Raw genomic sequence first — 25,696 nt, 5'->3', positions numbered from 1 at the left:
CTTTATATCCCATTCTCTTGGAAGAGCACGCATGACCTTGATAGCAAGCTCCCTATTGCTATAGGTCTTGCCAAGAATAGATAGAGTGGAGACAATTTGGATGAACCTTGTGTCAAACTCGTTCATTGTTTCTCCGGGACGCATTTTGAAACAGTCAAACTGTTGAGTGGCAAACATAATCTTGTTCTCCTTGGTTGCTCATTGCTCTCACACAGTTGAGTAAGTCTGTCCCAGATATCCTTAGCAGTATCACACTCGATGATATAGTTGAACATGCTGTCAATGAGAGATCTGTACAAAACGTCTAATGCCATGTTGTTGAGGTTGTTCTTCCTCTTGTCTTCACTGGTCCATTCAGATTTCTCCTTATCGATCTTGATAGGACCATCTGTGATAACACTCCACATATCGTCATGAAAAGAAGAGAGATGAGCACGAACTCTCTTCTTTCATACAATATAGTTTTCTCTAGAGAATGTGGGGATAGCTGTAGCACTGACATCTTTGATTATGGTTGACATTCTTAGTGAAAGCTTGAGAATAGAAACAGAGATCTGAGACCAATTGATAAGATCAGCGTAATCAATAAAGACGGGGGTCTGACTATTGATGACTGCTTCTGATAAACGGTTTAATAAAAATCCTGATAGGGATTTATATCACTTTCTATTCTTCAAAAACCTTTGCAAACTCTTGAACGATTCAAGTGCGGAAACATTTGCTCAGGTTTGAAGCTTAGAACCAAAGAATGAGAAGATGACAGAATATAAATAACACAAGAGTTGTTTATGGATATTCGGAGAAAACTCTCTTACGTCACCTTTCTTCCAACCACCGGAAGGATTCACTATACGTTTATTAGAATCAAATACAGTTGCACGAATAGCTCACTGTTGAACAGAACAAGCTCTGTTCAACTTAAGGTATATTGAAGTATATCACTTAGCTAAAATAATGCTTTGATTATAACTCTCTCTCTTGATAAACACACAGTAAAGCAAAAAAGCAGCTCTTTCGTATATCAGCTTGTATTTTCGCGTATGATTTTCTAAGTATCGATAGATCGACGATTCATCCGTTGTCCTTGAATATCTTTAAATAGAGAACAAGTACCAACGGTCGAATTTTCTATAATGACACGTGACTAACTTCCATTGGAACGCCTCCATAGTACACAGCAAACTTTGAGCACCAAGATCGTGGCCGTACCAATCTGGTAGTGTGCCAAATATTCTTTTAGGATATTCCTGCAAGAAACAAGTAGTGGGAAGAATCAATTAGTTGCAACTGGCTGTCGTACTGATCTGCACTGGAAAGTGGAGCAGGAGTAGCATACAACTAGTTGATCATGGGTAGACGGATGCTAGCTTCAAGCAACTGCTTAAGCATGGCATTAGACGTTTTTCACTTAGACGACCTCGTCTAATAAATTAGATGCCCCCGTCTAATAGCAGGATCCATTAGACCACCTGGTCTAATGGAATTAGACGACACGTCTAATTACGGTTCCCTTCAAACTAATCTGAAGAAATTAGACTGCACGTCTAACTCTAATCTGTTAGACGACACGTCTAATTATGCCTCCCTTCAGAATAATATGAAGGAGTTAGACTGCACGTCTAACTCTCATATGTTAGACTGCACGTCTAACTACGTATCTGTTAGACTGCACGTCTAACTACGTATCCATTAGACTGCACGTCTAACTACGTATCCGTTAGACTACACGTCTAACTACGTCTGCTAGACTACACGTCTAACTACGCATTTGTTAGACTGCACGTCTAACTACGTATGTTAGACTGCACGTCTAACTACGTAACTGTTAGACTGCACTTCTAACTACGTATCTGTTAGACTGCATGTCTATCTACGTCTGTTAGACTGCACGTCTAACTACATCTGTTAGACTGCACGACTAACTACGTATCTGTTAGACTACACGTCTAACTACGTATTCGTTAGACTGCACATCTACCTACGTATCTGTTAGACTGCACGTCTAACTACGTATCCGTTAGACTGCACGTCTAACTACGTATCCGTTAGACTGCACGTCTAACTACGTATCCGTTAGACTGCACGTCTAACTATGTATCCGTTAGACTGCACGTCTAACTACGTATCTGTTAGACTGAACGTCTAACTACATCTGTTAGACTGTATGTCTAACTACGTATCTGTTAGACTGCACGTCTAACTACGTCTGTTAGACTGCACGTCTAACTACGTATCTGTTAGACTGCACGTCTAACTACGTATCCGTTAGACTGCACGTCTAACTACGTATCCGTTAGACTGCACGTCTAACTACGTATCCGTTAGACTGCACGTCTAACTACGTATCTGTTAGACTACACGTCTAACAATGTATTCGTTAGACTACACGTCTAACAATGTATCCGTTAGACTACACGTCTAACTACGTCTGTTAGATTACACGTCTAACTACGTCTCTATTAAACTACACGTCTAACTACGTCTGTTAGACTGCACGTCTAACTACGTCTATTAGACTGCACGTCTAATTACGTATTTGTTAGACTGCACGTCTAACTACGTCTTTAGACTACACGTCTAACTACGTCTATTAAACTGAATGTCTATCTACGTATCTGTTAAACTGCACGTCTAACTCAATGCTTCTAATAGCCAATCAGTCTAATGAACCTCATTCAGATTTAGTCTAATATAACATTTTTCGATACACATGCACCAAAAACAATTAGACAGCTTAGTTTAAGTTTTATACACACTCATCATCAAAATTCCAATAGTCAGACTACTTTGACCCTTAGTCAAAATAATTTGACCCAACACAATATTTAATTAAATTTTAAATATTTATTATAAATAATTTTGAATTACATATTATATTTAAATAACAACATTTTATAAAAACTAATATATTCAACATAATATATTATTTTTTAAATAATGTTTGTTTAAATTATCTCAAATAAAATTATTGAAAAAACTAATTAATTAATTTTAAAACATTTATCTTCAAACTAAATGTAAACCATATTTTATTTTTATTAAATATATAAATACATAAAAAATAGATGATTTTTAATATATTTATTTGTATACACATTTTTAATTAATTTATTTTAAACTTTATTTAATAAAATAAAATAAAAATTAAATTATATGAAATAATTAATTTATTTTAAAATAAATATATATAAAATAAAATATATAAAATAATAAATATATAAACAAATATAAAATTTATTAATAATTTATGTCTTAATATAAATAAAATCTATTATATTAAATATATATATATATATATATGTTAGAAGGGGTTATCAAATTTTAATAATATATACTTTTTTTAATTAATATATAACTTTATTTATAATATATTTTTATTTTAATAAATTATAAATTAATTGTGTACAACATTATAAATTAATAAATATTAAAATTAAGATAAAAAACTTTATTTATAATATATTTATTATATTAAAAAAAGTTAAAAAATGATTTTATAATATTTATTATTTTTAAAATTTTAATTTTAATTTTAATTTTAATTTATTATTATTTATATTTTATAAAATATATTTATATTTTTTAAAATAATTAATATAAATATTTAAATTTATTTATAATTATTAAACCATTCAAATAAAAGATAAACAACTGTCATAAATATTATTGTTTATTTATATAACAATTTAAAACTTTAATTTATTATTATTTATATTTTATAAAATATATGAATATTTTAATTTAATATACATTTTTTTAAAATAAAAAAATATTTTAAATTTATTTATTTTAAATTTTATTTAATAAAATAAAATTAATTATATGATAAAATTAATAATTGTTTTAATTAAATTAATAATTATAATATATAATTTATTTATAATTATTTAAAATAATAATAATATTTTATAATTCTTTTTATAAAATACATAACAATGTTTTTGGTTTTCATTATAAATGTTAAAATAACATATTATATATATTTCAAAAATTAAATTATATGAAATAATTAATTTATTTTGAAATATATATATATATATATAAAATATATAAAAAGTGATTTTAATACAATAAAATAAAATATTTAATATATTAAATATAAAAACAAATATAATGTTTATTATTAATTTATTTCTTAAGATAAATAAAATATAGTATATAATGTAAATAAAATATATAAAAATTTATTTTAAATAAGTAGTATTTTTTCTCCTCTCTGTTTGTCTTTTCATATATAATTTTTTAATTAATATATAACTTTATTTATAATATATTTTTACATTAATTAATTTTGTACAATATTATAAATTAATAAATATTAAAATTAAGATAAAAAACTTTATTTATAATATATTTATTATATTAAAAAACTTTAAAAATGATTTTATAATATTTATTATTTATAAATATTATTGTTTATTTATAAAACAATTGAAAACTTTAATTTATATTATATATATATTTTATTTTTGTATGTGTCTTTAAAAAATATAAATAATATTTAATCACTTTCTACATATATTATTATATTATTCAAGGAAGTTTTTCTTTAAATTATTTCAAAACAATTATTTATTGAAAAAACTAATTAATTAATTTTAAAACATTTATCTTCAATCTAAATGCAAAAATATTTTTTTATTAAATATATAAATACATATAAAATTAGATAATTTTTAACATAATTATTTTATATTTAATGTTGGGTTTTCATTAAAATGTAAAAATATTATATTATATTATATGTATTTCAAAAATTAAATTATATGAAATAATTAATTTTTTTGAAATAAATATATATAAAATGTGATTTTTAATAGAAATAAAATAAAATATTAAATATAAAAAAATATAATATTTATTAATAATATATGTCTTAATATAAATAAAATCTATTATGTTAAATATATATATATATATATATATATTTATTTTTTAGAAGGGATTTCTAAATTTTAATAATATATAATTTCTTAATTAATATATAACTTTATTTATAATATATTTTATTTTAATAAATTATAAATTAATTGCGTACAACATTATAAATTAATAAATATTAAAATTACGATAAAAAATACATTTATAATATATTTATTATGAGGCTCATTTATTATATTAAAAAAGTAAAAAATTGATTTTATGATATTTATTATTTCTAAATATTATTGTTTATTTATATAACAATTTAAAACTTTAATTTATTATTATTTATATTTTATAAAATATATGAATATTTTAATTTAATATATTTATATTTTTTAAAATAATGAATATAAATATTTAAAATTTATTTATAAATATTAAAATTAATAATAATATTTTATAAAAATATATTATAAAATACATAATAATATTTGGGTTTTCATTAAAAATGTTAAAATATTATATTATAAATATTTCAAAAATTAAATTATATGAAATAATTAATTTGTTTTGAAATAAATATATATAAAAGTTATTTTAATAGAAATAAAATAAAATAAAATATTAATATTTTAAATATAAAACAAATATAATGTTTATTAATAATTTATGTCTAAAATATATAAAAGTTTATTTAATAAAAATAATAATTATAATATTATAATTTATTTTTAATTATTATAATTAATAATATCTTATAAAAGAATAAAAATTATAAAACACATAACAATGGATTTTCATTAAAAATGTTAAAATATTATATTATATGTATTTCAAAAATTAAATTATATCAAATAATTAATTTATATTGAAATAAATATATATAAAATATATAAAAAGTGATTTTAATAAAATTAAATTATTTAATATATTAAATATAAAAATCAAATTTGGTATAGAATAGATAAAATAAAACAGATATAATAAGGGGAGTAATTTGAAGAGAGCATAAGAGAGAAAAAGAAGAAAGTATTAGGAAATAGTAAGGAGAGAGAAAAAATAAAAATATTTATAAATTCATTTTTTTTAATTAATAATTTAATTATTAATTATTTTTTATTAATATCGGTTAAGATGGACGGTGTTGAATATTGTTGTACTAAACTTGTTTTTTAATTCGATTTTAATCGTGTTAGGGTAGAGATTAAAATCTGTTTCTATTATTCGACAAATCATCGCAAATTCTTAAACGGTTTCAAATATGAAATGCTAGTTAGATTGGAAACGACAGATGCAAGAACGAAAGATACGAAAAGTAAATAACACAAGAGTTTTATGAATGTTCGAAGATAAAACTTTTACGTCACGTCACCTCTTCTTTTATTTACAAAAGGATTTCACTAGAAGACTTTGGTTTATATAACGTCTATACAAACTCAGTCAGAATTCAAGACTTAACAACGACCTGTTCTGAACTCTTAGCACTCATTCTGTTGAACAAACAATTTTGTATTCAACTTACAATACTGAATATACTCTCAGCTTATACAATGTATAATTTTACAGTTATAGAGAGAATAAGAATTTAGAACGCGTTGACTATGTAACTCCGTAACTGTGTAACGTAATTGGTTCGTCGTTGTACTCTGATGATCTTTTATAGTGAAGTGTAGAAACGATCGACTCTGATTCTTGGATTGTGAAATGACCGGGAAAGATTCGGTGTACCTCAAATTCAGATATTTAGGGATCCACCGTACAAGAGCTACAGGGATCTGCTGTTCATAAGTCCAGGGATTTGACGTTGTACTTTGATGTCCTTTGATGTTGAGATGTAGGCAACAATCGACTCTAACACGTATATACGTGTCGACTTTTTAATGGTTGAACACTTGATGGAAGTTGTAATAAGCTGACTAGGAAGTCTGCTGATAACGAATGATGTTGTTCGCTATGTTGATGAGCTATGTAGATAAGCATAGTGTTTTTCAGACGACTGCTGAAATAAGGCTGTTGTTAGCGTTTCTTCAGACTACTTTTGAAGCAAGGCGTCTACTCGCGATTCTTCAAACCACTGCTGAAGCAAGGCGTCTGCTCGCGCTTCTTCAGACCAAGACGTCTGTTGAAGTGAGATTTCTACTCGCGCTTCCTTAACTTTGCTGTTGAAGTGAGACGTCCGCTCGTGCTTCTTATAACCACTACTGAAGCAAGGCGTCCGCTCGCGCTTCTTCAAGCCAAGACGTCTGTTGAAGTGAGACGTCTGCTCGCGCTTCTTGAGTTGTACCCACGCATAAACATTTGCACAACTTAGTTTTATTTATTTACAAATTCATTATCAAAACTATGTCGTATTGATTAAACTTAATTTTTTTATTCACCTAAGTTTATTTTAATCAATTAATGCATTTAATCTTAATTAATTATTTCTTTTCTATATTCTAACAATATCAATAAACACATGCGTTTAACAATAATTTAAATTAAAAAGCTCGAAAAAGAAGACGTATCTTTGATCTTAGTTCTTATAAAATGTTTTGATTAAATTTTGGTTCTTTAAATTTTTCTGAATTTGATGTTTTTTTTATTTTACTTTTAATTTTATTATATTGAATTTGTGATAAATTTAACTCGTCTTACTTTTAGAAAATTGATAATATGGATATGAAAATAATCTAAATAATAAAAAATGACTTTCTTTTCATTTTATTCTTATAAAGATATATTATAACTTATATCAATAATCATAAAAACAATAATACTCAAACTAACTAATATTAAATTATATGAAATAATTAATTTGTTTTGAAATAAATATATATAAAATTTATTTTAATAGAAATAAAATAAAATAAAATATTAATATTTTAAATATTAAACAAATATAATGTTTATTAATAATTTATGTCTAAAATATATAAAAGTTTATTTAATAAAATTAATAATTATAATATTATAATTTATTTATAATTATTATAATTAATAATAATATCTTATAAAAGAATAAAAATTATAAAACAGATAACAATGGATTTTCATTAAAAATGTTAAAATATTACATTATATGTAATTCAAAAATTAAATTATATGAAATAATTAATTTATTTTGAAATAAATATATATAAAATATATAAAAAGTGATTTTAATAAAAATAAAATATTTAATATATTAAATATAAAAACCAAATTAAAATTTGGTGTAGAATAGATAAAATAAAACAGATGTAAAAGGGGAGTAATTTGGAGAGAGAAAAAGAAGAAAGGGTTAGGAAATAGTAAGATGAGAGAAAAAATAAAAATATTTATAAATTCATTTTTTTAATTAATAATTTAATCATTAATTATTTTTTATTAATATCTGTTAAGATGGACGGTGTTGAATATTGTTGTACTAAACTTGTTTTTTAATTCGATTTTAATCGTGTTAGGTTAGAGATTAAAATTTATTTATATTATTCGACAAATGCTCTTAAACGGTTTCAAATGCGGAAATGTTTGCTAGATTGGAAACGACAGATGCAAGAACGAAAGATACGAAAAGTAAATAACATAAGAGTTTTATGAATGTTCGAAGATAAAACTTTTACGTCACGTCACCTCTTCTTCTATTTACAAAAGGATTTCACTAGAAGACTTTGGTTTATATAACGTCTATACAAACTCAGTCAGAACTCAAGACTTAACAACTGCCTATTCTGAACTCTTAGCACTCATTCTGTTGAACAAACAATTTTATATTCAACTTACAATACTGAATACACTCTCAGCTTATACAATGTATACTTTTACAGTTAGAGAGAGAATAAGAATTTAGAACGCGTTGACTATGTAACTCCGTAACTGTGTAACGTAATTGGTTCGTCGTTGTACTCTGATGATCGTTTATAGTGAAGTGTAGAAACGATCGACTCTGATTCTTGGATTGTGAAATGACCGGGAAAGATTCAGTGTACCTCAAATTTAGATATTTGGGGATCCACCGTACAAGAGCTACAGGGATCTGCTGTTCATAAGTCCAGGGATTTGACGTTGTACTTTGATGTCCTTTGATGTTGAGATGTAGGCAAAAATCGAATCTAACACGTATATACGTGTCGACTTTTTAATGGTTGAACACTTGGTGGAAGTTGTAATAAGCTGACTAGGAAGTCTGCTGATAACGAATGATGTTGTTCGCTATGTTGATGAGCTATGTAGATAAGCATAGTGTTTTTCAGACGACTGCTGAAATAAGGCTGTTGTTAGCGTTTCTTCAGACTACTTTTGAAGCAAGGCGTCTACTCGCGATTCTTCAAACCACTGCTGAAGCAAGGCGTCTGCTCGCGCTTCTTCAGACCAAGACGTCTGTTGAAGTGAGATTTCTACTCGCGCTTCCTTAACTTTGCTGTTGAAGTGAGACGTCCGCTCGTGCTTCTTATAACCACTACTGAAGCAAGGCGTCCGCTCGCGCTTCTTCAGACCAAGACGTCTGCTCGCGCTTCTTGAGTTGTAGCCGCGCATAAACATTTGCACAACTTAGTTTTAATTACTTACAAATTCATTATCAAAACTATGTCGTATGGATTAAACTTAATTTTTTTATTCACCTAAGTTTATTTTAATCCATTAATGTATTTAATCTTAATTAATTATTTCTTTTCTTTATTCTAACAATATCAATAAACGCATGCGTTTAACAATAATTTAAATTAAAAAGCTCGAAAAAGAAGACGTATCTTTGATCTTAGTTCTTATAAAATGTTTTGATTAAATTTTGGTTCTTTAAATTTTTCTGGATTTGATGTTTTTTTTTATTTTTCTTTTAATTTTATTATATTGAATTCGTGATAAATTTAACTCGTCTTACTTTTAGAAAATTGATAATATGGATATGAAAATAATCTAAATAATAAAAAATGACTTTCTTTTCATTTTATTCTTATAAAGATATATTATAACTTATATCAATAATAATAAAAACAATAATACTCAAACTAACTAATATTATCATATAATTATAAAACAATTTTTACTTTGTGATTGATAAAAAATAAATTCACCAATTTAAACAAATTAAATGTATGATTAAAATTAGGGGTGTCAAAAATGAACTCGATCCGCCAACCCGACACGAGTCGACCCGAAGAATATTGAGTTAGGGTTGGGGGTTTGAATCATTTCAGGTCAGACCCAAAATATAACCTAAAAAAGAAAATTGGGTTGGGTTAGGTTCGGGTCAACCCGGGTTGACTTGAATTAAAAAATCAGGTCACTCATCAACCCGAACCCACCCACCCAACCCGCCCCACCTAATATATTAATAAAAAAAATAACTTGCATACCTTACAAAAAAAACCTAACCCTAACGGGCCTAACCCATATCCTTAATTTCTATTCTTTTTCTTCCTTTCGTCTTTCTCACTATTCATTTTCTTCCATCCTTCTCACTTCTCTTCAATATACATTCCTTGATATGGGTATTGCTTCTAAGATAAGTAAGTACCAGCAGTGTAGCTTAAGTTCTCAGAGTGGCATTGATGATGATAATGCTTCTTTTACTCTAAATTCAAGCGGATGCATGAATGTTTTGAAGGTACCGTTGATAATGTTTTTTTTTTCTCACTAGTACTTTTTACTTTTTTTACTAATATATTTTATTTATGATATAGGAATTTGATACCTTTCAAAGTTTGGAATTCAATGGAAAAGCTCAAAAGAGTCAATTAGAGCTCTATTTGGAAGAATCAAAAATTGACAAAGATACAAAATTTGATATCCTCGCATTTTGGAAAGCTTACCAATTTAGGTATCCTGAACTTGCAAAAATGGCCAGAGATATCTTGAGTGTTCCAATTTCTACAGTTGCTTCAGAATCGGCTTTTAGCACCGGTGGTAGGATACTTGACCAATATCGCAGTGCAATGAAGCCTGATGTTGTTGAGGCATTAGTTTGTTGTAGAGATTGGTTAGTTGGACAGAATGGTCAGTGGTTCATCTTTTTATTTTCATTTTAAAGTTATTTGTTCGATTCTTTGACTAATATTTTCTTTTTGTATACTGAGGTGGAGTTGGATTATTTGACTGAAAATATTATGAGTTTATTCATAAATGGGGACGATGACTCAAATACTACTTAAACTATGAGAAGAGATCATTCAGATTTCATACATTAGTATTGATACTTGATATTAAAAAGTAAGTAAGTTAAATTAATATATTTTTAGAAGATTTTAGAGTTTAATTTCTTTTAATTTCATATCTTATTTCAAGGTTGGGCTCATACAAAAAGGTGTACAACGATGAAGAAGTGGAGTTTGAACTTGAAAATACTTTTGTGATGATTGAAGACTTTTTTTTTATAATGATATCATAATTTCGTTGTGTAATATTTATTTTGTGAAAATTTTGAATTTTCTAAACATAATTATTATGTTTATGCCAATTTTATTATTTTTTTATTTAAATTAAAGTATTATTATTAAGCAAAAAACTTATTTCGGGTTAGTCGGGTTGGTCTGGGTTCGGGTTCAGGTTTGTTGTTTTCAGGTTGGTTCAGGTTCGGGTCGGGTTCGGGTTGAAATTTTTGTTATAATGCACCTCCTTCAACCCGACCCACCTGAATTGACACCCCTAATTAGAATGAATAAAAATTTACACAATTGATTCCATAATAGTTTAGTTCATTCCATAATTTATATTACATATAAAATCACACTTGAATATACAAATCAAATGATTACTTTTTAATTTAATTATAAAGATATATAAAATAAAAACAAAATGCATAGCAAAATGGATCTAAAAAAAAAGTTGATTTGATTTAACAAAAACATATGTTACATGAAATATATATTTTCTCTAATTTACACTTAAAACTTATAATAAAAAAGTTGAGGAGCAAATTAATTATTATTCCCAGATGTCTTAATCAGGAGAGTCAGTATAATGATGAAAATATATCCTTTAGTTCATCATCACATAATTAATAATATAATATATTTTAATTTATTAACAATTTTATTGTAAAATAATAAGTGATAAAATATTTTAAAATTCTTAAATAACATTAATAACTTTAATATATTAATATATAATACATCTATAATTGATAAAGTTAATGATGAATTAAAAAATATTTTAAAAAAATAAATTAATTAATATAACATCACCAATCACTTATTTTTAAAAAGCTATTTTTTAATAATTATAACTAAAATTTAATATATATATATATATATATATTTCATTTACTCTTTTAAATTATATCTCTTAATTTGTTAACTAAAATATTATTTTATTATTATTATATATTAATAATAAAAAAAATTATACTTTCTTAAATAATGACTAAACAAATAAGTTAAAATTATTGATATTATGTAATATTGATGATGATATTATTTCTTAAACTGATTTGTACATGTCTTAATAAGACATTATCATGTATGTGTCTTAATCAAGACCGGTCTAAGTTAAAGACAACTTCATATTATGAAATGATGATAATATATTCCACATCTTCTAATTAATAATTAATAATGTGTTCACAGATTTTAAATGGATTTCATTTGTTAAGAACATACTAATTACTTTCATTAAATATCTAAAAAGTTGGTGATTGCAAAAAAGATAAAACAAAAAATATATATTCAGCATTTTGGCCAACTACAATTAGGAGTGGATCTTTGTCCATCTTAATAAATTATGACTCATTTAAAAACAAAATAAAATCTTAAAAAAAAAATAGTTATAGTTAGTATTAAAAATAAGAGATATGACATGGCAACCAAATTGTAATAAAAGAAAACCACCTATACCGTGAGTGACACGTGTGCATTAAAGACAAAATAAAAAAATAAAAAGAGTATGGGGGAGAGAAAATAAAAAAATTCATATCTAAATTCATTTAAGTTGTCAAATCTTCCCTCTAACCAATATCGTCTCCAAACTCAAAACCTTAATTTTATTCCTTGCGTGAACTCAAAATACAATTTTCCCCCCGAAATTATAGGTATTCCAGTTTTTAGTTATAAAAAGATTATTTTTTTATTCCGTATAGATAACGAACTTTTTCAGTTTTAATGTTCAGAAATACATCATAGACAACGTCGTAGAAGATGAAGGATTGAACAAATTGTTCGTTGAACCCGAAATGTACCATTTTTATTACTTTTGTAGTTTAGTTGATAGATTCAAGTGTTGTTGTGTTACTATTTTATTAACGCTTATACTATTTTGTATTGTTTTGCTACTGATTTAACTAGCATATATCCCGTGCATTTGCACGAGTAATAATATAAAAAACCGTGAAAAAAGTATTACGGTAAAATTTTTATGGGCGGGTCAACCCTTAATCCGACCCAAGTATCCATTTACTCTCACATATATCCAAATTAATCACAGCTCTCGACACGGCAATCCAGACACTTTAAAAATTAAGCATCATTATATATATATATATTAGTTAGTTAGTTAAAAAGTCGAACTTATATTGTTAAAATGTCCCGCGTTCATCAAATTTTGGGTTGAATTTAAAATATAAAATGTTATTAGCCTAGTTGGTTAAAATGTTGTACTTGTTTTGTTAGGTTGCAAGTTCGAACTATACCTATAACATTTTTAATTTTATTTTTAACCGTTTTAAGTTTATGGGCGGGTCAACCCACAATCCGACCCAAGTATCCATTTACTCTTACATATATCCAAATTAACCACAGCTCTCAATCCGGCAATCCGGACACTTTAAAAATTAAGCATCATTATATATATATAGATTATGTTTCATTTTTTTAACACTGTTTTTCTACTGATTTAGTTAGCTAGGTTTTATGTTTCTAAAATTATTTTTGTTTGAAAGTTAATTGACATGTTTAGCCATATTTCTCAAAGTTTGTTCAGAATGCCATGTTTAACGCTAACTTATAACATATTATTGTACCTAAACTAATTAAAAATAATAGTTAATTATTAACCCATTTTACAAAATAATAATAATTAATTGCAGTTTTGAAGACTATGTTCAGCGCTGAGCAGAGCAATGTCCAGCGCTGAGCAGAGCCATGTCCAACGTTGAACTGAACAATGTTCATCGTTGTTTTATGTTAAAAAACTTGAATTTAAGTTTGAAGGCCATGTTTAGCATAGAGAGCCATGTTCGGCGCTGAAGAGAGCAATGTACAACGTTGTATTGAGTCATGTCCAACATTGTACTGAGTAATGTCTAGCGTTGTTTTTATGTTAAAAAACTTGAAATTTCAATTTTGAAGACCATGTCCAACGTTGAATTGAGTCATGTTCAGCGCTGAACTGAGCCATGTCTAGCGCTATTTTTTATGTTAAAAAAATTTATAATTTCAGTTTTGAATCATGTCTAGCGCTGAACTGAGCCATATTTAGAGATTTATAGAGACATGTTAAGATTTTCGAACTAAATGGAATGACCTTTTCACAGTCAAATTCTCAATGTTATAATGACTTTTTCCTTTGAAGAACTTCATTAATTTTATAAATCATATGCCCAATCAATTGGATTCGGCATTTGCAAAGTAGAGACCAAAATGATGAAGATGGTAAGCAAAAATACTTCACCATTGCTTGTGCCAAAAGTAGTATGAAAGCATCGAGGTCCAAAAGTATTTTACAATCTAGACCTACTACAAACTGTAAAACTAAGATCAATGTAATTATTTGGAATAAAGGGAATTTTGTAATAATAAGTATATGTCTTCAGCATAACCACGCATTAAGAAATAGAAAGACAAAACATATTAGATTATACAAAGTAATAGACGCAAATGCAAAGAGGAGATTGAAATTAAACGATGAAAGTATAATAACTTTGACCAAAAGTTTTCAATTATTTGTAGTGGAAGGTGAATGGTATCATAACATGTTTTATGATGAGAGAACATGTAAAAATTTCATTACAAAAGTTCGAAGGTTAAGGTTAGGGAGTGAGAACACTGAAGCACTTAGTAATTATTTCTTAAAAATTAAAATTAGGAACTCTAACTTTTTCTACTTTGTTGATTTAGACGATAAATCTTGAATTAGAAATGTATTTTGGGCAGATGAAAGGTGCATGGCAATCTATGAGTATTTATCTGATGTTATCACTTTTTACACAACATATTTGACTAATCGCTCTAACATGCCATTTGCTCCATTTGTCGGGGTCAATCCATTTTACTTGGATGTGGCTTATTATTAAGTGAAGATTTAGAGTACTTCATTTGGCTGTTCATAACTTAGTTGACATGTATGCTTGGTTGAGTTCCAAATGCCATAATTAGAGACCAATTCCGATCCATGACAATTGCAATTGAGAATTTATTTTCTAAAATTTATCATCGTTTTTGTTTGTGGCATATTTTGAAGAATTTTCCTACAAAATTATGAAGTAATGCTAAATACAAACTAATAAAGAAAAGAGCTGAAAAACAATGTATGTAACTCCATTACTATTCAATCCATCGATGTAACCTAGTGGTAAAAGTCAGTTTAATAGACCAAATGTCATAGGTTTAATCTTTTTTTTTGAGAAATGGCTTACGCCATTAATTAAAAAGACCCGAAAAGGGTAAAAGGAGTACAAGAGCTGAAATTGAGCTTACAACAATTTGTTTAAAGTCAGCACACGAGGGCCATGAGAAATCCACAGTTGGCCTAGGAAATGCACACGGACATTAAATCAAAGTAAAAAAGTGAATAAGGAATGAAATTAGCAATCAATCAACTAAAACAAGACGATAGGGGTTGATTTCTTCGGACTCGTCTCTCTAGTCTTTGTCCTTATTCTTTTTTTCCTTCTTTCTTGTCACCCTTAGGTCTTTTGGAGATATATTTCCGAATAGAGTTCCAGCTTTTTCGTCTTCACTTATCTAGTAGTGTTTTGAGTTGAAGCGGGGGGCATGACTGAGAGTGTCATGCTAATTATCCTTAATTCAAAATAAAATAAAATAAAATAAAAACTCCATTACTATTCAACAATGCAAAGACAATTGGATTAGACTGATTGAAGATTCTCAGTTGAGAGATAATGACTAGTTTAATTCTTTATTTTTGGAAAGATATAATAGATGAAATGCCACTTTTGGGAAGGGATGTCCATATCTTAACAGAGAGAAAGTATGAACGTTTTTTTATGACTTTGTACACTCCAAAACATTCATCAAACAATTCATGAGCAATGTGATAAAACTTTGTTGAAAAATATTGAGAAATAAAAAAATAAAAGATTTTTAATCGTGTAATTCTCTCATACCAATTGTCAATTGTTATGCTTTTGAAAGACAATTTCAAAATTTCTACACTCGAGACATATTTAAATTGTTTCAACAAGAAGTTAAAGAATTGATATTCTGTGACATCTCCGTATTAAAAAAAGAAACAACAACTTTTATATTTGAAGTTGTGAAGAACATTTTGGGAGTTAATAGAAAATATTTAAGAGATATTTCTTACAAGGTACAATATTAAATGCCAATGTCTGAGTTCATAAGTATTTTGTGTAGACATTGTGTTGAAAAAAATGAAGATAAATAAGGTACCATGTGTTTTATCATGTATCAATGACTTAAAAGATGCTAACCCAAAACTGAAGACTAAATTGCCAAGACTGGAAAATGAAAGCATTTAATGATACTCCAGATATCTGGAACTGTCTTCTATTGATCATCAGCTGATATATATGCATCATCATTGGCAAGATATTCACCCTCTAATAAAGGTGAACATTGTCTGTTTTGCACCTCCTCTATCTATAATTTGAAGTTTAGTGATTATGAATCCTGATAACAACATTATATGAATGTGAAATACATGAATTTGTAACATAAGACAAGATGAAGAGTCAGCTCGATGTCTTAATAATTTGACTTATGTGAATTTGTATAGTAGCATCAGCATTAAACTGGAATTGTATTTATTACTTAACATTTCCATTAAAATGTGTTCGATTTTATATGAAAGCTCTTTGAGTTTATGCAGAAACAAATTATCCGATTACATTATAACTGATAATAAACGCAAGAAGTTCGAGAATCACCTTGGACTGCGGAAGCATTTTCGAGAGGATGAAATCGGTTTCCAAATTCTGCGGGCGGTAAGTAGACATTGAAAAGCGCATCGTCGATGAAGTGAACTTTGAGCGATCGTTCTTGTTCTATTAATGGAAGCAGAAATGGAAGACAAAGGATTTGATAGAGCTGAGACTGCTGCTTAATGATGTAGTAGAGATGATCGCGCGCCTTCACATAAAAAGTCTTGTACTGTCTAAACTTTGATATCTTCGTGTTTGTTTGTTTAGGAGTCAAATCCGATATGTCTATCAACCGAAATCTTACTTTAATATAAAATTGTATAAAAATTATATCATTTATTGTTACTTTAATAACAGAAAAATATATATACATACGATGTTACAAATAAAAATAAAATAAGATATACGAAGAACAATATCACCGTATTTGATGGTTGATTCGAGGCATGTGTTAGACACATTTCCCTTAAAACAGTTCCACCGTCTCCCCATGTGCTAGAGCTTATCACAGATGGCTGTCTCCCAGGGTACAACGAATCTAGTAGTGATTCAGCACCGAAATCACTACACAACGAACTTGATAAAGTACCTGAACTATCACCGGGTTTCAACGGAAAAATCGAACACAGAACTCGAAGAACACTCACAAAACAAGAAAAAGACTTTTGGAATTCTAGAGCGAGAAAGAATGAAAAATGATGTATGTTTTTGATTAGAGATGAGAGGTCTTATATTGTTGAAAAGTTAAACCATTAAATAAAATCATCATTTGATCCAACGGTTGACATTGTTTGCCTCTTCATTACCTTAACATTTTTCTCTTCATTATAGAGTAATTGTTTGCCAAAACAATTAAGGCATTTACAATTCAATACTAACGTTACATGGTTTTTCAATTTGTTAATAATAATATTAATTATCATAACAAATAATAATAATAACAAACTCATGTAATTTACACTACAAATTAACAACATTTTGTTAATTGGTCATCAAAGCATTTTAGATCAATTAATTTAAATTAATTGATTTAAATTATACATTTGGATCAAATTTCACCCTTTAATTCACGTTTGAATTTCATGTGAATTTGATTTGATTTTATTACCCACATTCTAATTTCCATTCATTAATGGAATTTATAGAATTAGTTTAAAAATTCCAACAATCCCCCACATTAAAGGAAATTGAAAGATTAACCCGGTGAAGGTTCAACAGTTGAATTCTACATAGGATAGATAGGTGTAACCCTTTTGAACCTTCCCTTGTGAAAGCATATAACTTTACTAGCTGATTAGTAGACTCGATGTCCTTGAACTATTCTGCCTTTTGTGTGAACGATTACACACTTTCACATAGAATTCTCCCTGATACATGTCAAGCTCTCATGGATGTGTCCATTTTAGCCATAGAACACGCGCCTGGTTCTGTGAGAGGGTCTAGAATTGAGCCGTGCAATTCTTTCGAAGCGGCCCCACTTCTCCCTCACATAGGTGATCTCTTTGCTCACAAAGAATCATTAAAAGCGATATGCTTATCCTCGTCAAAATATATATTGTTTCATTATAGGATTAATCCTCAACAATAACTTTCCAAGTTAGTACAATTAGGTTGTCCCATTGAACCTAGTTCTTGGGATCTCCAGTCTGCATAGGTTGGGTTTTCCTTCATACCAACTTATAGTAGGCTAATATCTCACAAGACTTCAAACTATCTTTCTATTCAATAATCTGATTAGTGAATCCACAATGTTATCTTTGACTTACATAGTCAAATTTGATAACTTCATTAGAGAGTATAGTCTAATGACATTATGTCTAAGACGTGTATGTCTAGACTTGTCACTGACTCTAAGTTTGTCCAATTTCTAATTACTATCACAATAATTAGAAATTTATGTTGGTACATTCTTAGTTAACCTTGGAACATCTTCTAATAAGAAGCATAGTCATCCGTACATGCTTATCATTTAATTTTTTATGAAAATATTGTTTACTTGGCTAACTAGTAGACAAAATGTCTTTGAACTATTCTGCCTTCGTGTAAACGATTATATATTTTACATAAAAATATTTTATTTTTTTTCGACATAAGTCAAAAATATAGATTATAACGTGTAATCTATCCATCATAAGTTTCTTAGAAGATTTCCATATGTAGATTGCACTTCTAAGTGTAAACATATTCACTTTAAGACGTAAAGTCTTTCATTTAATAATATCAATATATCATTTGATAATAACATGATATTTCGTTTAGTGCAATTAATATCCTTTATGGATTTAATCATTTTTATCGTAATTTTCAATGATAAAAATATTGTACAAAAGACACGTAATGAAATAATTTTCATTATCTTCATGATATATATAATTGTCACATCCAATTTTTAATAAAAGTATGATCAAATTTTCATATCATTATTATAAAATTTATTATAAGTCATATCAAGACTTTATAAACTTTCTTTTTCATTTATTTCATAAAATCCTTTTGAAGACATTGGTTCTTCAAAGTTTTATGAAAATAATGTCAAACTATGACACATTTCTTGATTTCAAAATCCTCAAATCTAAAATATCGATTTGAACACCAACTCAGCAAATATAAACAAGACATTTTCTTGTTATTTTATTTCTTTTTATAAAGTTGCGCAACTTTATCTTTTATAGAGAACATATTTCTCTAACAATAAATTATCTTTATATTTATCATAATATACACAATTATTTTTGTGTTATAATCAATAAAAATATTTGCCCCCACATTCGTGTTGGTACCCTTTTTTTTTTAAATCGCACACTTATATGATTTAAATCAATGATTTTCAAATCAAGAAATTGTCACAAAATTCTTTTACAAATTTCTTTTGTTATACTTATCATACAATGAATAAGATAACTATATCATAAATATTTAATTGAATAAAATATAATTTCTATACAAGAGATTAGAATGTTTATTCACATATAAATCATTCTTCACATAATCTCTACATAAGAAATTAAAATATTTAATCAAATAAAATATTTATTTCAACACTTAATTTCTATAAAAGAAATTAGAATATTTAATCAAATAAATATTCACCATATCACATGATTTCTACAAAAGAAATCATAATGTTTCAAGCATCTTTGGCCGAAGCCGCCTAAACATTTATTTTCGGTTGCACGTTTGCATCCCGCAATATCGGCACGTTTGCCACATTATTCTCAAATCAAACAAGACTTTCCTTGTAATTATTTGATTTCAAAATTATCAAATTAAGTAAGTCTTTATGATACTATTAAACAATGTATATCAAATATATTATATTATACCAAATTTAATATATCCATATATATGATATTATATATTATTGCTTCTTTAATTTTAGTCACCACGACAAAAACAACTATATTTATATATATATATATAGTCAATAACTTAGAAACATAATTAAATAAATAATATGTCATATATTATTTAAACAAATATATATAAACTTTCATATATATAAAAATACATAATAATTAATTATTATAATTAATTAGAATGTTGACCGTTTAACTTTAATCAAATATAAAACTAACTAATTATAAGTATTCATGTCATCAATTATTTGTTTCTTAATTAATTAGATGACCTTTAACATTCTATAACAAATATTTGTCAATCAAAAAATACATAGTTTTGTGACAAAATTCAAAATTATCTATTAAAATAAAATAGATTAAAAATAAATCTTTATTTATATATGTATATAAATTTTTAGATAATCATAGTTATTATGAATGAACATGAATCATCATATTATTAGCTAATATGCATGATATATATAAATAATCACTTAGCAATATAATCAAATAAAACATAACTACAAATGTACCTCATGTCTTAATCGAAGTAATTACATTATCGTGTTATGAACGATAATCCACGTGAAGCGACAATGCTCAAAACAAATCTAGGTGGATCATTCTCACCGAGATAATTCTTGCGAAAATATTTCGACTTACATAATTGTCTCTTTCAATGCATGATTAGAATAAGTTCTAACACAAACAACTTATTTAATCTTAAGAAATTAAAATTTCTATACTCAATTTATTTCATAATTTCTACATAAGAAATTATAATGATTTCAACATTCATAATTAATGTCATTTAGACAAATCATGTTTTTTTTATAAGAAATCATTATCGACCTCATTCATCTCCAACATCAATGGATAGAGTCATTTTAAAAGTCTGATTTCTACCGAGAAATTATTGACTACACATTCATCTCATAATTTCTACACAAGAAATTCGAATGGTTTCAACATCAATGACTAAAGTCATTTTAACTAGTTTGATTTCTATCAAAAATTATTGACTATCCATTCATCTCATAATTTCTACACAAGAAATTGGAATGGTTTCAACATAAATGGTTAGTGTCATTTTATAACACATCAGATTTCTTATGAAAGAAATCATTGACTCCATTAGTCTAATAATTTCTATAAAAGAAATTTGAATGGTTCCATCATAAATGACTAATGTCATTTTATAACACATCAGATTTATATACAAGAAATTTGAATGGTTCCATCAAAGAAATCATTGCCTAAATAGGATTCGAACTAGGGACCTTTCGCCTCCTCACACCCTTGCGTCTAAACTTTGAACCACTGTGCCAATGCGCCCTTTTATTGTTGTATTACTGTTTACGACATTTTGTGTTCTCTTTAGAGAAACTTATTTTTCTCTAATTTTTGACTTAAACTCTGTCAAACAAAATTGATAACTTAGTATCATAATCAAACCGTAAATATATAAGACAATTTATATGTACATATATAAATAGACTATATTTCGTTAATAATCAACATATCACATTCTTATTAATCATCACGCTTAATTAATTTAAGAATGTATATAATATATTATAATTAATTATTTTAAAACTGAAACCATATGTTTCAATTATAATTAATTTTAATTACTATTAAATATAACCACAAATTTTATTTTATTTTGAAAATTATAAGTTAACCTTTTAGTTACCTTTTCATTTAATAATAATAATAATTCTAATAACTCTCAAACTTTTAATGAAAAAGAAAACAAATTATTGTTTTCTAAATTATTTTCAAGATAACATTTGTATATTGAATATATAAATTTTTTTTTTGAGAAAATTTATATGTCAAACATATATCAGCTTATAAATTAAGCTTTTAATAATACAAGAAAAAATATTAATAATTAACATTATACGTGTATAATAAAGACTTATCTTTATTAGTCGATTCTTCTTCTTATTAAGATGAGTAATTTCAACTTGTCTAAATGAGTCATCATCTCTTTTGCAACATCGTGACTCGTATTTCTGAAACATCAAAGACAAAGATTTTCAACGGCAAAAGCTACTAAATAACTTAGCACATGAAACTGTTTTAAGATTGTTAGAAATAATGTCTTGAAATAACATAAAAATATATATACATACGATGTTACAAATAAATAAAAATAAAATAAGATATACGAAGAACAATATCACCGTATTTGATGGTTGATTCGAGGCATGTGTTAGACACATTTCCCTTAAAACAGTTCCACCGTCTCCCCATGTGCTAGAGCTTATCACAGATGGCTGTCTCCCAGGGTACAACGAATCTAGTAGTGATTTAGCACCAAAATCACTACACAACAAACTTGATAAAGTACCTGAACTATCACCGGGTTTCAACGGAAAAATCGAACACAGAACTCGAAGAACACTCACAAAACAAGAAAAAGACTTTTGGAATTCTAGAGCGAGAAAGAATGAAAAATGATGTATGTTTTTGATTAGAGATGAGAGGTCTTATATTGTTGAAAAGTTAAACCATTAAATAAAATCATCATTTGATCCAACGGTTGACATTGTTTGCCTCTTCATTACCTTAACGTTTTTCTCTTCATTATAGAGTAATTGTTTGCCAAAACAATTAAGGCATTTACAATTCAATACTAACGTTACATGGTTTTCCAATTTGTTAATAATAATATTAATTATCATAACAAATAATAATAATAACAAACTCATGTAATTTACACTACAAATTAACAACATTTTGTTAATTGGTCATCAAGGCATTTTAGATCAATTAATTTAAATTAATTGATTTAAATTATACATTTGGTTCAAATTTCACCCTTTAATTCACGTTTGAATTTCATGTGAATTTGATTTGATTTTATTACCCACATTCTAATTTCCATTCATTAATGGAATTTATAGAATTAGTTTAAAAATTCCAACATTTATATCCATAATTGTCTACCTACTAGTTTGATTCTTTATAATAAAAAAATAATATATTAAAGTTGAATTCAAAATTTTGATTATTTAAGCTATTTTTTCTAAAAATAAGATCAGGGAAAGAAAGTGCTCTAAAGAGGGCTGAAATTGAAGCAAAATGCAGGAATGATGTACAAGTTTGTTTTGGTATGATACGTGATTTTGACGGAGTTTCCATTCTCACAAGATATAAAGCCACAAACATAACTAGACTAGCTAGCATGAGATTTTATACGTTCTAGAGGACAGATTGTAGAATGATATCACAGTAATACGAGTTGTGTCCTTTGTATAATTGTGAAGAAACAATTTCTCATTTATTTGGTGATTATGCATTTACTAGTGCACTTTGAAGGAAATTTAAAAATAATTCCAACTTACAAAGCTTTCTAGTTGATTAGAGTAACATCAACAACTTAATGCTCACAAAGACTAAAGGCAATTCGTCCAATATTTTCAAATGCTTCTATAAACCTTAGTGTATCATGTGTGGATGGAGAGGAATGCTATGATATTCACAAGATATGGAAAGATGAGGATCATATATATGGAGTGATATTGTGATATTGTTTTTGAGATATCTCTTATTCATACTTGAATCAAATATATATATTTTATTAAATTAGTTTTAAATATTAATAAATTATTTAAATTAAAAAATAATTAGTTTTAAAATATATTATATGAATATATTAATTTTGATAAGTTTTTATTAATATATAGTTTTAAATTTTAATAATTATAAACAAAAGATTATGTTTAAAAATTATTAAATAAAAATTAAAAAATTACCTCTAACAATTTGTTTAGTGTTTTTTTCTTAGATTTTGTTTAATAATGTAATAGTATTTTTTTTAAAACAGCTTAGTTAGGGACGAATCTATGTAGGGGCTCGAGTGGGCTGAAGCTCACCCCGAAAAAAATATAATAATTTTTTTTACGGTTAAAATGTGACATTACCCCTTAATTATTAAAAAAAATTCAAAAGAATTCAATATTTTATTTATTTAATTATTAAAAAATGGTAAAACTTACTTTTATTTACCAATTTTATTCAAATTTTTTTTTACTTTAGTCCACCCTAAAAAAATTTAAGCCCACCCCATTACCGAATCCTGGGTCCGTCCCTGAGTTTAATTTAGTGTCATTTTATTAAAAGAATCCCAAAAGAGGGAAAACAATACAAAAGTTTAAGATCAGATCTGGACAATTTCTAAATTTGACAATGAAATAATAATTGGATTACAAACGACAACAACAACAATCAATTAACGCCTATATCATTTTTACTTTGATTCTACTTGTGACTTTCTCAAACGAAATATCTCATATCTAGTAGAACTTTCTATTATCTTCATTCCTTTCCAATTCCTCTCCAAGATTGAATAAGTGCATTTCCATCTGAAGTTATATCTCCCCAAATATCTTCAGCAGTTCTACTTCTTTCATTGTGAGTTCTTGATTTTTTTTCTTTCTTTCTAGATATTGTAGATTACTAATCCAAAATAGCATTTCAGCACTTACATAGAAGGATCTTTCTTATGCTTTATTCTTCATCCACTCATGGATTTCTTTACAAGTTCTTGGAAAGTTGATGATGTTAATGTTTGCAGCATACCTCCTCCAGATTTGTATTACAAAAGAGCATTCTCCAAATAAATGGTTTATGTTTTCCTCAACTCCCGAACATAGGACACATTTGATATCAGGAATGTTTATGAATTTTTGAATCATGTCTTTTATTATCAACATTTTCCTGTATACCAGTCAGAGAATAAATTGGTGACGAGAAATAATCTTTGAAGACCATACCAAATTAAGCCAATCTACCTCATGTCCTCTTGTTCTAACAATTTCTCATGTCTTTCCTGTAATGAACTTCTCGTTGCTTTCTGTTTCCAGCATATTTCATCATTTCTTTCATTGAGTTGCTTCTGCCTCATTAAGTTTATGATTCTATCACTTTCTGGAATACGCCTCAAAAGTGAATCACATTTACCTTTATAGACGTTTCTAAATGAGTACTTGATGTATTTCTCTTCTAACTCTGCTTCATTGCATTTCTTCTTTGAAAATAATGAGAATATTATTCAGGCACAGATCATGCTAGAATAATACCCCTCTTCTATTTCCAATTGTGGTTTACACCATTTGAAAGACATCTTTTATTGTTTTTAGGATCTTCTTCAATGACCATGTCATTTTTTCATTGATGCTTCATGTCCAAATACTCTGCTCTTCTTTCATAAATCTTGTATGCACCCATTTGACTCACAGAGAGTCCGCTTTCTACTACAACTCTCATAAGCTTTTGATAGTGAGAATTTTGTACCATTCAACACAAACTGTAATAGTATGTTAATTGTATTATTTTTGGTTTAATTTTAGTTAAAATTAAAATTTAATAAGAATAAAGTAATAATTTAAGTAAAAAAGTTAAAATTATAAGTTTAAATGATGATATTATAAGTTTAAACAATAGAGGAGCCATATAGAGAAAA

This window comes from Impatiens glandulifera, chromosome 1, assembly GCF_907164915.1.
Source record: "Impatiens glandulifera chromosome 1, dImpGla2.1, whole genome shotgun sequence".
Classification (NCBI taxonomy): Eukaryota; Viridiplantae; Streptophyta; class Magnoliopsida; order Ericales; family Balsaminaceae; genus Impatiens; species Impatiens glandulifera.
This window is presented reverse-complemented; position numbering follows the sequence as displayed.